The sequence below is a fragment of the Oncorhynchus keta genome, chromosome 30 (genome assembly GCF_023373465.1).
Source record: "Oncorhynchus keta strain PuntledgeMale-10-30-2019 chromosome 30, Oket_V2, whole genome shotgun sequence".
NCBI classification, from domain to species: Eukaryota; Metazoa; Chordata; class Actinopteri; order Salmoniformes; family Salmonidae; genus Oncorhynchus; species Oncorhynchus keta.
The window spans coordinates 40,972,364-40,990,171 of NC_068450.1; positions in this window are offsets into that span (position 1 = coordinate 40,972,364).

Here is a 17,808-nt window from a genome sequence, read left to right on the forward strand (position 1 = left end):
ATTGAATTTAACTGGTTATAATTAGACTTATTTGCCTTCCATTAAATACATACCATTTTGAATGGGGTTGGAGACCAGTTACAGTAAATTCACCTGCCTTGTTTGACTTGTTCTCGCGCATGGTCATTTCCAGTGACATGCTATAGCCTTCACCACCAGGTGGTGCCCCTGGATAACAACTCACCTCACCAGTCAAATTAGCCATTGTGTGCCTAAGGGAATATGAGTGTTTTTAGATAGGCAGCCCAATTCTGATCTTTTGCCCAATTATGGGCAAAAGAGCTGATCTGATTGGTCAAAATACCAAGTAATAGAAAAAGATCAGAAGTGGGCTGCCTGTGTAAATGTGTTGGTCACAAAACTAACTATAAAGTAATGTTAACACATACAACATATGAGTGGACTTGGCCGAAAACAGAAGTCAATAAAGAAAAGGCAACATACAATAAATGGGCTGAGATTTATTGATTGATTTTATATGCCAGTTGAAAGAAATACATACACACAGTATAAAAATGTGACTGGAATATCACAAAGTCAGAGACTTTACGCTTCCTTAAAAAAAAATGTCATTATAGATTCAAGTTTCTTGGTTTCATTTCATATTATAACCCCCAGGCTGCTGATAAAACGACTGATCAGTGAATATCCTTACTAAGAACAACTGAGTGCACAAAACATTAGGAACACCTTCCCAATATTGACTTGCAACCCCCTTTTGCCCTCAGAACAGCCTCAATTTGTGAGGGCATGAATTCTACAAGGTGTCGAAAGCGTTCCACAGGGATGCTAGCCAATGTAGACTCCAGTGCTTCCCACAGTTGTGTCAAGTTGGCTGGATGTCCTTTGGGTGGTGAACCATTATTGATACACACAGGAACCTGTTGAGCGTGAAAACCCCAGCAGCGTTGCAGTTCTTGACACACTCAAACCGTTGTCGCCTTGCACCTACTACCACACCCCGTTCAAATGACTTTTGTCTTGCCCATTCACCCTCTGAATGGCCCACATACACATTCCATGTCTTAAAGGCTTTAAAATCCTTCTTAAACATGTCTCCTCCCCTTCATCTACACCGAAGTGGATTTAACAAGAGACATCAATAATGGATCTTATCTTTCACCTGGATTCACCTGGTCAGTCTTATGAAAAGATCAGGTGTTTCTAATGTTTTGTACACTCAGTGTATGACAACACAACGGCTGGCCCCCATACGCCTACCACACATTACACAGAGCAATAGCATCGGTAGCATTATGAGAAGATAGTCCGTGTCACTCTCATGTTCAAGGAGCTATCACCGGCAGGTATCTTCGATCAGCTGAAGCGCTTTCTGTGATAAACAATGGCCCCATGTATTCCCATGGGCAATCACTCTATAGCACTACAACATCATGGGAACTAATGTATGCTGCCGGGACGTGTTGAATGTGCCTGGGGGCCCTCACACAATACGCCTAGATGAATTGCCCCGCCACCCTGCGTAAGTACATATCAGAGGGACTGAACACCACCTCCTTGTTCTCTTCAGCGTTGTGATTTATTATGGTGTGTGTCATCACCAGGGCACAAGAATTATAACTGTAGCTCCTGCAGCTCACTATGAGAAACAGCAGCATTTTAGCCCAAGGCCTAATAAATGTCCTAGGGTAAATTTTAATTCGCACATATCCGCTAAACCGATAGGACGATTTATAGCTTGACGGAACGAGAGTAATATATATGGGTTATTGTTTGGTTTATTTATTTAGAGTGGAAGGACTGGAAAAGTCCATCTATTATAATAGAATGGTTGAAATGGATGGTTTCCCATTTGTCGTTGAGGGAACGGGAAATTTGCATTTGCCGAGATGAAACTCCTGGGTGTTTTCTTCATTACTTTTGTGAGACCATAGTTTTGTTTTCGAGAGGAAGATGGAGATCGAGGTTAAGGTGTCTAGCTCGTAAGACTAAAGTGGACTTACAGTTGTGTGACCACTCAGTTTTAAAACTTGGCATTGTGAATACATTTCTATGGCCATTTTAGCTGATATCATATGTGACACATTATTGCAGTTTTGACCACGTTGCTGTTTTATGGCCTCTACACAAGATAGACATGGAGGATATGAAGATACACCGTTTAGCAGGGCTCTCCAACCATGTCCTGGAGAGCTACCCTTCTGTTGGTTTTCACTTCAACCCCCGTTGTAACTAACCAGATTCAGTTTATAAACCAGCTAATTAGGTGCGCTAGATTAGGGTTGAAATGATAAACTACAGGATGGTAGCTCTCCAGGAGCAGGGTTGGAGAGCCCTGGTAGCGACACCAGCCATAGAACAGAATTTGAACATTCCCATTGGGCGATTCACTACGGTCTCATCTGAGGCTCTTCCACCACCAAAGGCCTGAAATAAATGTCTGGATTAAACTGACCCCCTTTCCACCTTCCAGACCCATTTTCCCATCCCCTTCTAAATGTTGCTGTTATTGGGGGGTGGCGACAGGGGGGAGGGAATGTCTCAAATGGCAGGGCGCCGTGTGGAAGCCATTGAGCCCCGAGAGAGTGCGGTGGGGTGTGCATGTGTGTAATGTGAGGACAGATGGTAATGGTTAGCCTGCTACACAGTTATATGACCTGCATGGGACTAGACCACTCCACTACCTCTGAGAACCTAAAAACCTAAGCACACACGTGTCACGTGTGAGAGAGGGGTCTGATACCTCTGATGTTCACATCTGCCTACTCCCAGGCACTTCTTAGAGGGAGTGTTCTTTTTTTCTACAGAGTACTACGAAAACAAGATCTTGGGTAAAATAGACAAAATGAAGACTATATACAGTATGTTTAACCTGTTTAACCTGAAATTACTCATAGCAATTATCCTTGTACAGGAATATTTGTAATATTGATAATATGATCAAATAATAGCTGAAGCTGTAACATAGAGTATTACTATATCCTTACTCTTGCAAAAGCAATTATGAACGGTCACTCACTTTGAAATCAGATTACCCCAGTATTCTAATGTTTAAGAGCAGGAGTGTCAAACTCATTTGGCTCCAGGGGTCTTCAACGAGGTCCGGAGGGCTGCAACTGAAAATGTGTTATATTTCCCTTACTGTCAAAATTTGCCTAAAAATAGTCCTATCCATCGTTTTGGGATTTTGGGGGATTTTTTTTACGCTCCCTGACTCTCTAGTGATTGATTATTAGCATTGTTTTTTGGATTAAAAAATAAATAAATTACGCTCCCTGATTCTCTAGTGATTGATTATTAGCAAGCTGGACAGTCAAGACTGTGCACAGTTCATCAGGTAACTATGAACATATGTCCATCACATCTCTGCACAGTTTCGATGTGGCTTTAGTCATTTTAAAGTCTATTGAGTTAGTTTTCCTAAATAGGAGAGGTATGCCTTCAGTGTTTATATCCCCGTAGTCCAACGCTAGATGGTGCTACGTCCTAGACGGACTGTTTACGGTAAGGTAACGTAATTAAAATGTGCATGATAAGTGTTTCCCTGTAATTAAATTGACCTTACGTCAATAAATAGTGGCCCAGGGTGAGAATTGATCGACTTTTATTTTCTTGAATACCTTGAATACTTCCTGCTGTTTCATATAATTACACTCGGTATATAAGCAGCATATATTCCCTTACAGAAAGGTTTCGCAGAGTTCAATCAAAATAGGACTTCTGTCTGATTTAATTTCACTATTTGGCTCATATTCGGTTGTCTTCCATTTGGTTAGTTGTGATAGGTTTGCAAGGAGAATACCATCTCAAAACCTATTGTACCAACGTTGTGTTCACCTCTTATCCTTAGGAAGCAACCATAGAATGTACACTGTACCCCACTGAAGGAAGAAATACACAGCGCTGATAGCCAAGGCAAATCTTTGACGTATGAGTGTCACTTGTATGCACACATAGCCTATGACATGTAGTACGTAAAATGGAATGACATGACAGCTAACGACACGATCACAATGGCAGCACTGGTTCGTGCTTGGTGTGCACTCCTCGTCGTGTTGGCTTATTTGTCAAAGACACATTTATTACCTGTCTTATCAACCAGATTGCACTTCCCTTAGGGTTGAAAGGATTTTGTCGTAAGCTGTTACATGTATCCTACACGTCACATTACCAGATGTTGTCATATTTAGGTCGAATGTAAGGTCTGCTTTTATTACAATAACAGAGCGTGTCGTCATGCAACAGATAGCATAGAATTATGACTCAATGATTGGAAAGCCTTAAAGGAAATCTTTAGCCAAAAACAATCTTTTTGGTATTTGTTTCATTAGTCCATTGTTGACATAGTCTCAAAACAAAAGACTCAATGTCAGCAATCAAGTTTTCAAGATATGTAACTTTCAAAACACAGAGATCTGTCCCGTATTATGCATTTTGGATCACGTGACGCTGTGTTTTGCAATGGACTAATAAAACAAATTACAAAAAAAAAATGTTTTTGAGTTGAGTTACCATTAAAAATAGGATTGACAACGAATGAAATACATACAAAAATATATTTTTTGGGGGTGGAGTTACCATGAAAAGAAAATAGGATTGACGTATCAGAAGGTGTCAATCAAATCAAATGTCATTGGTCACATGCACGTGTTTTAGCAGATGCTATTGCGGGTGTTGCGAAATGCTTGTGCTTCCAGTTCCAACAGAGCAGCAATGTCTAACAAGTAATATCTAACAATTTCACAACAAATACCTAATACACACAAATATGAGTTATTAATATAGCTAGACAGTATGCAATAACAAAAAAGCACTGAATCACACCTCATATTGAGGTTTTCCTAAGTTAAATTGGATTATAATAGCCGTCACTGCAGTCAGTTGTCCTACTGCAGTTTTTCAGAGGTTCTAAACGACTCTAGACGCAGTTAAGACAGTTAAGGACATTAGTTCTTCGCACCCCTCTTGGCCCAGCTAAATGTGGAGGGCACTTGGCTCACATAACAGTGCCATTTGGAGAGAATATGCCTGAGGCAGTAAGTTAATACTTACACCCCTGTCAAAAAAGAGAGACCACCAAAACTGCCACTTGATTCCCGAACATTGACAGGTCCCATTACTGGAGAGGTGAAGAGGATGAAGACGTTAGAGACAATATGAGTTGTTATTAATATGGTGATGATAAGGAGATGGTGGGGACGGCTGTCATAACAAGCTCAGCTTGGGGGAAGGTGAAGGGTGGGTTGGGAGGGTGCCACTTTCACCTGACAGTTCAGCGGTCTGCAATTAACACGATGCCTGTTTTTAAGAGCCATATTTACAGATGCACCGTCGTCAGAGGAGAACGTATAGACAATAAATAAAACATTAGGAATCTTTATTATATATATTTTTTCTATTTTTCACATTCTATTCCTACTGGGAACAATCAAGAGCAAACTCTGTACAAGTGGAAACGCTCAGTAGCTCAGCCCTCTTGAGTTGAAGTCATCCACCAATACGACATGTATAACGACGACCTCAATAGGCTTTGAAAATGGAAACACCATTACAGAATCTACCCACTACTACAACAACCATTGTACAACCATTGTGCAATGTACACAACACTTTTATGTAGCTAGTAGTAACAATGTGGTCTCAAAATGACAAAAAAAACAATAAACCATGAACCAACAATACAACCATACAACCGAAATAGGAGTCTGATGTAGCCATTTTGTTTTCAGAGCTTGAACTCTGCGTTGCATCCCTAATACACTCTATTCCCTATGTAGTGCCCTAGTTTTGAACCAGGGCCCATAGCGCTCTGGTCAAAAGTAGTGCATGACATCGAAAATAGGGTGCCATTTGGGACGCTGCCTTTCATAGCTGTCTATCCAACAGCACAGCAACAAGCCAGTGGAATCCAGGTCATGTGTGTGTGGGGGGGATTTGATGCTGCTGTGACTGGATTGAGACTAGCTAGTAGCTACAGTATGGGACCCAAGATAAGCCTCTTGGGAGTTGTGTGCATGGTCCTCTCTGGTCTGCTAAAGGGCTTAGCAATGGCATCCATCTTTCTCCCACCATGACCCCTACTATGGAATGGGAGTGGAGTGTCCAGAATGTTTTGGAGGTCCACGAGATGCCCTTGTTCCCTAAGAGGTTATTTTGAAAGGGGTTAGTTTGGAAGCACAGACTTCCCTGTCATGTCCGCCCCGTCACGCAAGCATGCGCGAGATGCAAACACACACAAGTATGGATGCACACACAGACACACACACACCAACACACAGACATGCATGCTCATGTGCACAAACACACACCTACACCCTAACATAGGTTTCTCATTTCGATCTTCTCCAAAGCACACAGATCCTGTGTATAAGGTCTGAGAAAGGGGGCGCTAGTTTGGGGAATGGGATAATAGTTTTGCTCTTTTTTCAAACCCAGGTCCTTTTTTGATACAGGCGGTTCATTTTAGATAGAATATAATAGAATAGAATATAATGTTAAATGTAGCTTTCCTATGTCACCAGTGGACTGAAAACCATAAATATGAATTTCTGATTTTTTTAGTTTAAGCTTTAGCACTTTATGTAGTTGTTTTAAAATATTTGTCTTAAATTAATGGGCATTAATATAATTTTCAAAGACATGTAGCCTCATGTTCATACATGAATTCTACAACAAGAGCACTTCTTCAAATCTTGACTTCAGGGGCTATCATCCTTCATTATTCATGTAAATGTATGCAACAGAATACCAGAATAATGATAGTTTTGAATATGTATCTTAAGTGTGTCTTGGTCATGAATAGTGAGATATGCCAATAGTAATATGTATATTTGGTGAATTATTTAAAAAAGGCATAACTGAAGATTGTATATTCGTTTCCATGTTTATTTCAAAGGAGCATACATTTTCAAAATACTCCTTGCGCGCTATGGCCTATTTGATAACTGAATGTAATCAAATGTCTAAATGAATAATTTAAGTGTGTGCGCGCACGTCTGTGTACAGTAAGCCTATGTATTATTTTCCACATTGTGTAAGTAAGACGAAACTGCAGTACTTTGCGAACTTACAAACTTTGTGTCCTACAGCTTGAAGCACAACTCATATTTTTTAAAAATTGCATGTTTCACCTAGTCATCATCAAGCTAAATGAATAATGTATACAGTGCCTAGTGGAAGTCTACACACCCCTTGCACAGTATTCACATTTTGGTGCCATAAAATCTCATCTAAAAGGGATTACAATTAGATTTTATTCCTACAGGTCTACACAACCTAGTCCACATTTTCAAATATTATACAATATTTTTAATAAAAAATGTCAAAAACAAAGATGTCTTGATTGGATATGTCTTCACACCCCAGAGTTAATACTTGGTGGACGCAAATCGTTTGACAGAAAATAATAGATATAGGATGCCATAAAAGTTGTGCAAGGTTGCCAGAATCTTATTGAAAAGGGTTCCCAGCTGTAATTGCTGTCAACAATCCTTCCACCAAGTCATAATTCTGGGATGGGAAGACATATTGTTAGAATTTTATTCATTTGGAATATTTTTTAGAATTTTGCTTTCACTTTGAAAATATGGAGTAGGTTTTGGAGATCCATAGGAAAAACAATCAAATGTAATCCCTTTTTAGATAACATTTAAAGGCAGCTAAATGTGAAGACTGTGCAAGGGATGTTTAGACTTTCACTAGCAATTGATTTGTTTCGATCACAACAATAAGCTAAACCCATGCATCATACAGTGCCACACCTTATCAGACCAAAACAACCTCCAATTATAACTAGCTACAAAGGTTTTTGGGGAAAATGGTGAGCTTGAATGCTGTTATTATGTGGCGTCTCTGTAGTCTATGATATTGCATGATATAGCTCTGTCAATGCTGGGCCAAATGTTTTGCTGCATTTTCTTTTCTTTTTTTCTCCTCCCCTGCCTCATTTGCAATGATTATGTTATCAAGTCAGCCAGGCAAAAGGGTGGAGCAACCATAATTTCAGCGCTGGATTAGGCAGAAATAACGAGGTCACCAAGTTACAGTTGCCATGGCAACAACACATCCAAGAACACAGGATGCCATCGCGAAAAACCCAGGGCCCGGGAATCTTGTCTTTTTTTCTCTCCCTTTCTCTCTCTTGCTTTTTTTCTGCGAGAGGAGTGGAGCTTCGTTTCACTTTTTTTCCCTCTCTCTCTCCGTTTTCCAAAGCCTTTTGTTTCCGAGCATATGCAGAATAATAAATTCTGTTGAGCTCATTTGCATTTTTGCTGGTATTCATATTCTGTGGGAGGTCTTTTTATAAATAGGCAAATTCGGGCTGATACAGCAGCTCGTTGCGAACTAGGAAAGCAGAAAGAAACCCCCAAGTTTGTTGCACTTTTCACTCATCTCAGTTTGGGAGAAAAGCCAGTCAAAGTGAAACGGAAATCAGTCCATAGAGGCTAGAGAAGAAGCATATGTCCCAAATGACACCCTATTCCATTTATAACGCACTACTTTTGACCGGAGCCCTGGTCAAAACTAGTGCACTATATAGGGAATTAGGTGCCTTTTGAGACACACACAAAATCACTCCACCTTCACATATGTACATGATGGAACCCACTGAGAATCGAGATCTGGCTGGAGAACCATTTGTATAATGCTACGGCTCATGCATTGATTTGGATGTGGATTGCTGGAAGCTGTTGGCTCCCATTCAAGCATCTATCCATTCCAGTGTCACACCTGGGCACTGTTAGGAATAGACCTCAGCAGCAACAAGCTGGTTGGCCCACCTCCGTTCTGAGTTCAATGAAAAAAATCAGGGTCTACTGGCAGCTCAATGACGTCAGAGGCGCAAAGGTCAATTTTTTTAAGAGGGGGGTTGAAGGCCTTGAATTACTTCTAACTACATCTTGTATTATTATCACACAAATTGATTAAATTGGGGATTTTAAGTCAGGGGTAATGGACATGATGACTTTGTCATTCCCTACCTTGGTTGATGGTCTTTGGGCTGTCAAGTACAGAATGTTGTGCTTATTTGATGGTTTATAAATCCTACGTGAGAATCTGTGTTGTAAGTATGGATATGTGTGGTATGTGTATGTGGTGTGTGTATCTGTCCAAGTGTCAAAGAGGTGAGAGTTATTGTTTTTGTGTGCGTGTGCGTTTGTGTGCATGTATGCATCTATGTCTGCATCTGCAGAAAGTTGTGGTATGCTTGTGAGATGAAGGATGAGAGCAAATATAGTTTTTTTCTGTGAATGTGAAGTTTGGTTTGATTTCAACCTTGTCCGATTTAATATTCCCATCTCCCTACATCACTGAATTCCAAAGGCATCCCTCCAAAAGTAAATATTGACTAAACATAAAGATCGTTTCAGTCAGTTACAGTCTTTAAAATGGGCTGTTCATCATTTACTTCATAATTCAACCCGTATCTCCTCTATTCATCCCTAGGTTGTTGTTGTAAATGAGACGGCATTTTTCAATCAACTTAGCTTGTCAAATAAAGGTATTTCTTCTTAGCTAGCTACATAGCCGTCCTTGTATCAGAGATAATTGCTTAATTATCGTATTTCGTATTTCGTCGCCCTAACGTAGCCTTCACTGCTATTCGCCCAGGAGCTAGCAACGCTAGCTAACGCACACAGATTAGCATCACTGTAGTGCTATTCACTCAACTGTACGACTTGATTAGTTCAGTGTTAGCTAGCTACATAGCTGTCTTTGTTTCCAAGATAATTGTGTAGTTTAGTGTGTGTAGCCTTGGAGTGATTATCTTAACTCACTGAGGTTCGCTAGCCAGCTATTGTCGTTCTTTTAACTCAACGTAACGTAAACAACACTGCTAGCTACCCAGCTAGCCCCCGAATAGCAGCACTGTAGAAATTATTACACTCAACGGAACGACTTGATTAGTGTAGTGCCAACAACGCAGCTACTGCCAGCTAGCCTACTTTAGCAGTACTGTATCATTTAATCATTTTAGTCAATAAGATTCTTGCTACGTAAGCTTAACTTTCTGAACATTCGAGACGTGTAGTCCACTTGTCATTCCAATTTCCTTGCATTAGCGTAGCCTTTTCTGTAGCCTGTCAACTATGTGTCTGTCTATCCCTGTTCTCTCCTCTCTGCACAGACCATACAAACGCTCCACACCGCGTGGCCGCGACCACCCTAATCTGGTGGTCCCAGCGCGTACGACCCACGTGGAGTTCCAGGTCTCAGGTAGCCTCTGGAACTGCCGATCTGCGGCCAACAAGGCAGAGTTCATCTCAGCCTATGCCTCCCTCCAGTCCCTTGACTTCTTGGCACTGACGGAAACATGGATCACCACAGATAACACTGCTACTCCTACTGCTCTCTCCTCGTCCGCCCACGTGTTCTCGCACACCCCGAGAGCTTCTGGTCAGCGGGGTGGTGGCACCGGGATCCTCATCTCTCCCAAGTGGTCTTTCTCTCTTTCTCCCTTACCCATCTGTCTATTGCCTCCTTTGAATTCCATGCTGTCACAGTTACCAGCCCTTTCAAGCTTAACATCCTTGTCATTTATCGCCCTCCAGGTTCCCTCGGAGAGTTCATCAATGAGCTTGATGCCTTGATAAGCTCCTTTCCTGAGGACGGCTCACCTCTCACAGTTCTGGGCGACTTTAACCTCCCCACGTCTACCTTTGACTCATTCCTCTCTGCCTCCTTCTTTCCACTCCTCTCCTCTTTTGACCTCACCCTCTCACCTTCCCCCCTACTCACAAGGCAGGCAATACGCTTGACCTCATCTTTACTAGATGCTGTTCTTCCACTAACCTCATTGCAACTCCCTCCAAGTCTCCGACCACTACCTTGTATCCTTTTCCCTCTCGCTCTCATCCAACACTTCCCACACTGCCCCTACTCGGATGGTATCGCGCCGTCCCAACCTTCGCTCTCTCTCCCCCGCTACTCTCTCCTCTTCCATCCTATCATCTCTTCCCTCTGCTCAAACTTTCTCCAACCTATCTCCTGATTCTGCCTCCTCAACCCTCCTCTCCTCCCTTACTGCATCCTTTGACTCTCTATGTCCCCTATCCTCCAGGCCGGCTCGGTCCTCCCCTCCCGCTCCGTGGCTCGACGACTCATTGCGAGCTCACAGAACAGGGCTCCGGGCAGCCGAGCGGAAATGGAGGAAAACTCGCCTCCCTGCGGACCTGGCATCCTTTCACTCCCTCCTCTCTACATTTTCCTCCTCTGTCTCTGCTGCTAAAGCCACTTTCTACCATTCTAAATTCCAAGCATCTGCCTCTAACCCTAGGAAGCTCTTTGCCACCTTCTCCTCCCTCCTGAATCCCCCCCTCCCTCCTCCCTCTCTGCAGATGACTTCGTCAACCATTTTGAAAAGAAGGTCGATGACATCCGATCCTCGTTTGCTAAGTCAAACGACACCGCTGGTTCTGCTCACACTGCCCTACCCTATGCTCTGACCTCTTTCTCCCCTCTCTCTCCAGATGAAATCTCGCGTCTTGTGACGGCCGGCCGCCCAACAACCTGCCCGCTTGACCCTATCCCCTCCTCTCTTCTCCAGACCATTTCCGGAGACCTTCTCCCTTACCTCACTTCGCTCATCAACTCATCCCTGACCGCTGGCTACGTCCCTCCCGTCTTCAAGAGAGCGAGAGTTGCACCCCTTCTGAAAAAACCTACACTCGATCCCTCCGATGTCAACAACTACAGACCAGTATCCCTTCTCTCTTTTCTCTCCAAAACTCTTGAGCGTGCCGTCCTTGGCCAGCTCTACCGCTATCTCTCTCAGAATGACCTTCTTGATCCAAATCAGTCAGGTTTCAAGACTAGTCATTCAACTGAGACTGCTCTTCTCTGTATCACGGAGGCGCTCCGCACTGCTAAAGCTAACTCTCTCTCCTCTGCTCTCATCCTTCTAGACCTATCGGCTGCCTTCGATACTGTGAACCATCAGATCCTCCTCTCCACCCTCTCCGAGTTGGGCATCTCCGGCGCGGCCCACGCTTGGATTGCGTCCTACCTGACAGGTCGCTCCTACCAGGTGGCGTGGCGAGAATCTGTCTCCTCACCACGCGCTCTCACCACTGGTGTCCCCCAGGGCTCTGTTCTAGGCCCTCTCTTATTCTCGCTATACACCAAGTCACTTGGCTCTGTCATAACCTCACATGGTCTCTCCTATCATTGCTATGCAGACGACACACAATTAATCTTCTCCTTTCCCCTTCTGATGACCAGGTGGCGAATCGCATCTCTGCATGTCTGGCAGACATATCAGTGTGGATGACGGATCACCACCTCAAGCTGAACCTCAGCAAGACGGAGCTCCTCTTCCTCCCGGGGAAGGACTGCCCATTCCATGATCTCGCCATCACGGTTGACAACTCCATTGTGTCCTCCTCCCAGAGCGCTAAGAACCTTGGCGTGATCCTGGACAACACCCTGACGTTCTCAACTAACATCAAGGCGGTGTCCCGTTCCTGTAGGTTCATGCTCTACAACATCCGCAGAGTACGACCCTGCCTCACACAGGAAGCGGCGCAGGTCCTAATCCAGGCACTTGTCATCTCCCGTCTTGATTACTGCAACTCGCTGTTGGCTGGGCTCCCTGCCTGTGCCATTAAACCCCTACAACTCATCCAGAACGCCGCAGCCCGTCTGGTGTTCAACCTTCCCAAGTTCTCTCACGTCACCCCGCTCCTCCGCTCTCTCCACTGGCTTCCAGTTGAAGCTCGCATCCGCTACAAGACCATGGTGCTCGCCACGGAGCTGTGAGGGGAACGGCACCTCAGTACCTCCAGGCTCTGATCAGGCCCTACACCCAAACAAGGGCACTGCGTTCATCCACCTCTGGCCTGCTCGCCTCCCTACCACTGAGGAAGTACAGTTCCCGCTCAGCCCAGTCAAAACTGTTCGCTGCTCTGGCCCCCAATGGTGGAACAAACTCCCTCACGACGCCAGGACAGCGGAGTCAATCACCACCTTCCGGAGACACCTGAAACCCCACCTCTTCAAGGAATACCTAGGATAGGGTAAGTAAGGGTAAGTAATCCTTCTCACCCCCCCTTCTCACCCCCCAACAAGATTTAGATGCAAGTGGCTGTTCCACTGGTTGTCATAAGGTGTATGCACCAATTTGTAAGTCGCTCTGGATAAGAGCGTCTGCTAAATGACTTAAATGTAATGTAATGTAAATGTAAAAATGAAATAAATAGATGGAGTATTGTAGCCCCCTTAGTACATCACCTAGCAACCTCGTCAAGAGGATAGAGACTCTTGGTTTAATGGCTATGGAGGTGGGCAGACACTCTCACAGACCTGGGTTTGAATCCCAGTTGATCTACTCGAACTACCCCTGAATTTCCTTCAGTTTGGTGCCTAATGGAATTTGAATTCCCAAACAATTGGGGGTAGGAGCTTACTTCTGCAAAAGGTGGTCCATATCACCAGGTAGCTCTGCCCTAATCACACCATTTCACACTACTGGCAACCCCTACGTCAGTGGTCACCAACCAGTGAGGCATCCCTAGTCAATCACCAAACATTTCTGTAAATTTTGCGTTTTGCGCTGTTGGCGGTAGGTGCGCTACATAGTTAGCAGCCCTAACGCCAGGAAGGCAGTGCTTTAATTATTGTTATTTATTTATTTTTAGTGGGTAGATCAGCTTTAATATTGCAGATAGACTGTAGCTTCAATCAATGTAAGTATCTGCATTCTATTCCAATCCCCCATATATTTGTTTGCAAATATACATGTCTTAAAAAATACATATATTTCATGTATTACTGTTATTTTGTTGCTGTTATTAGTCCCAACTTGTAGCTCCATTCAACCCCTCCCACCTATCTCTTAACACCATTCATATTGGATTTCTATTTGCCAAGTATCTTTCAACTGTGCTGTGATGTTTCACAAAAGTTCTGAACCTTTCTATTGTCATTGTTTCTACAGAATGTAAATTGAAAATATATATTTTTATTATATTATTGATCGATTGACTATGACTTTTCAGATCACCCAGTAGTGCCATCTGCAGGGTTAGCTCCAGGTAAATATTGCAATTCTTCAGCCATTCCTGGACCTGTCACCAAAAAACAAGCTCCATATGGACAGTACCAAAACAAATGATCTAATGATTCTGCCTCTTCGCGGCAAAGTCTGCAGAGCTGGGAAGGTTGTATCCCCCATATAAATACAATTCTGTTGGTTGCAAGAATTCTGTATAATAATTTTAATTGAAAAATTCAACGGTTTGAATCCAGCGTCGTTTTGCGTATCAGTTCATAAACCATGTGTCATGGAATCGGTACGTCAAAAATATTTTCCCAACTATTTTGCAGTCTATATGGCACGGCAGTCAATTTTTTGGGTCCTTAAATGAAACTGGAATACTTTTTTATTTATCACAATTTTCTTTAACCAATTTTGGTCTTTAATGCAGGGCCGACAGACGAGTTCCTTACTTTTCCCCCTTCCACTTTCCTCTTCCATTTTGCAGTAATGCTGCAATTGGTCGGTTGTAATTTTGGGTAGAGCAGACATTTCCATATGTTTTAGGTAGCTGCATGTATGACAACTCCACAATTTGTATTTATGATATCATTTACAAAGATTATACTTTGTTATTTTATTCAAAAGATAAGTTTTTTTTTATAAAATAAAATAAATAAAAAATGTCATATGAGCCAAAAACAACAGGTTTTCACCTTACAGTGAAATGCTTACTTAAAAGCCCTGAAACAACAATGCAGTTGTTAAATAAATAAATAAAAGTAACAAATAGTTAAAGAGCAGCAGTAAAATAACAATAGCAAGGCTATATACAAGGGGTTATTGTGAGGGGGCACCGGTTAGATGAGGTAATTGAGGTAATATTTACATGTAGGTAGAGTTATTAAAGTGACTATGCATAGATAATAAACAGAGAGTAGGAGCAGCGTAAAAGAGGGGGCAATGCAAATAGTCTGGGTAGCCATTTGATTAGATGTTTAGGAGTCTTATGGCTTGGGGGTAGAAGATGTTTAGAAGCCTCTAGTACCTAGACTTGCTGCCCCGGTACCGCTTGCCATACGGTAGCAGAGAGAACAGTCTATGACTCTGGTGGCTGGAGTCTTTGACAATTTTTAGGACCTTCCTCTGACGCCGCCTGGTATAGAGGTCTTGGATGGCAGGAAGCTTAGCCCCAGTGATGTATTGGCGTTACCCTCTGTAGTGCCTTGCGGTCGGAAGCTGAGCAGTTTTCATACCAGGCAATGATGCAACCAGTCAGGATGCTCAATGAGTACATATGAGTTTAACCACAATATTTGTTGTATTATTTGTTCTGTCTTTTCTGGTGGATTAAATTGAAATTGCAAACAACTTTATATGGCTTGTTTTAAAAATAACGATATTTGGGAGATTATTTCCTTTTCCAATAACTGAAAGTGAGAGGTTGTAATCTGAATAAAGGGAAAAAGGCCTTTCGTGAACATGGGGTGAGACATTCTTACTAATTTGCTAGAGAACCAGTTTGGATTTAAGTATAATTTTTGTATGACTGAAGCTTTTAGTGAGAGGTCTAATGCTTTAATATTTAATCATTTCTGCCCTTTGAATTCATATTCATTAAATAAATAGGCCCATTTAATTTTGAATATTTTTTTCTCATATAATAAAAAAAAAATGTTAATTAGGTGTAGGCAAGACCATAAGCAAATAGGTAAACTGGGATATGACTAAAGAGTTCATCAGGGTGATTTTTCCATAAATAGAAAGGTATTTACCTTTCCATGGTAGCGAGAGCTTATCTATTTTTGCTCATTTTCTATAACAATATATTGGAGTGAGATTATTTATTTATTTCGGGATATTGTATACTGAGTATATCCACATCACCATCAGACCATTTTATTGGTAATAAACTACACGGTAATGTAAAAGTAATATAGTTTTGTGATCCAATACGTAATATAGTACACTCATCATAATTTGATTGTAATCCAGAGAGGTTAAAAAAGTTATCTAGATCCTCTATGAGGCTGTGGAGGGATCCAAGAAAACATAAAGGGATTAAAAGAAAACATGAATCATCAGCGTACAATGACACCTTTGTTTTTAAGCCCTGCATTTCTAATCCCTTGGTATTATTGTTGGATCTGATTTTAACAGCTAACATTTCGATGGCCATAATAAATAGATATGCCAATAGTGGACAACCTTGTTTACTCCTCTTTACATTTTAAAACTTTCTGAGAAGTAGCCATTATTTACAATTTTACACATATACATGATTTTAACCCATTTTCTAACAGATTCTCCAAAATTGAAATGTTCCAGGCATTTATATATAAACTCCAGTCATACTTTATCAAAAGCCTTTTCAAAGTCTGTTATGAATAACAGGCCTGGTTTCCCTGATTTTTCATGGTGTTCTATTGTTTCCAGTACTTGCCTTATATTATCTCCAATGGATCGTCCATGTAAAAAACTGTCTGATTAAAATGAATAATGTCCGACAATATCTTTACAATTCTATGCACTATACATTTTGCTAGAATGTTTTCATCACAACACTGAAGTGTAATGGGCCTCCAATTTTTTAATTGGACTGGATCTTTATATTTCCCACTTTCAGTAATAATGACATCAGACCTTGTTGAGTGTCTGATAAACTACCATTTACATAGGAGTGGTTAAAACATGCTAATAACGGTCCTCTGAGTATATCAAAAAGGTTTGGAATACCTCAACTGGTATGCCATCCTGCCCTGGAGTTTTCCCGGACTTAAAGGCTTTAATTGTGTCAAGAAGTTCCTCCTCTGTAATTTCACCTTCACATTGTGAACCATTTCATGTATCTGAAGATAGAACTCTGCTTTGTTTATGAGCAAGATCATGTTTAAGTTGTTATTCAGCACTATCAACACTTTGTTCAACACTTTTATAAGCCATGAAACATGCATTCTCCCTACTTCCACTCACACTACAACCAGCACTGCAGCTGCAATTAATGAATATAGAAAAATGTTTCGATATGCTTGCGTTGTTATTATTAGCGGCTTGTGTCTTTTTTTATATCAAGGAATATTTCACTTTCTCTGGTCATAGGAGTAACAACATGAATTGGTGCCAGAGGCAGAAATAATGCAGTGCGACTTGAGTCTCACCATCAGCTGGAAGATTGTATCCCCTTTTCTCAGCGGAGGGAGAGCGGAGGGACGGTGAGCGGCGGGACGGTGAGCGGAGGGACGCGGAGCGGAGGGAGAGCGGAGGGACGGAGAGTGGAGGGAAGGTGAGCGGAGGGACGGTGAGTCAGGTGAGAGGCAGCCTCACCGCTGCTCCCTCCATCCCCTCAGACTGACCATCAGATGCCACCATCAGTCCAGTATAAAAAATAAAATCATTATGCTCACAGCTGTGCCTCACAGGAAATATAACAAATGATCTATTCCCAGTGTGATCATATAAACTTAAAAATATAATTTCAAAACGGTCGGAGAAGAACAACATTGGCAGAGCAATTCAAGCATAGCCAATATGTAGTGACAATTTATTGGACCTATGGCTTATGTTTTTAAGTCATATTTAAACTCAGAAAAGGTGGGTGATCACTGACCACTACATGAACTCTCTGTATGCTTGGTTTATGCGATATAGGCCAATGTTGCTCTAGTGTCACTCCAATGTTGTGGCAACATCTTTTCCCACTCTGTCACCAGTGGGCCATGGTGCTGCTGTAACACAGAGGAGCATTCTGGTTCTTGGCAACGGGCACCATTCCCCTTCTGAGAAATATCCAAAACATCTGCAGAGTAGGCTGAGAGAGGAGTGGAGGAGAAGGAGGGGGTGGAGGAGGGGAGTGAGGAAAATAAAGGAGGAGG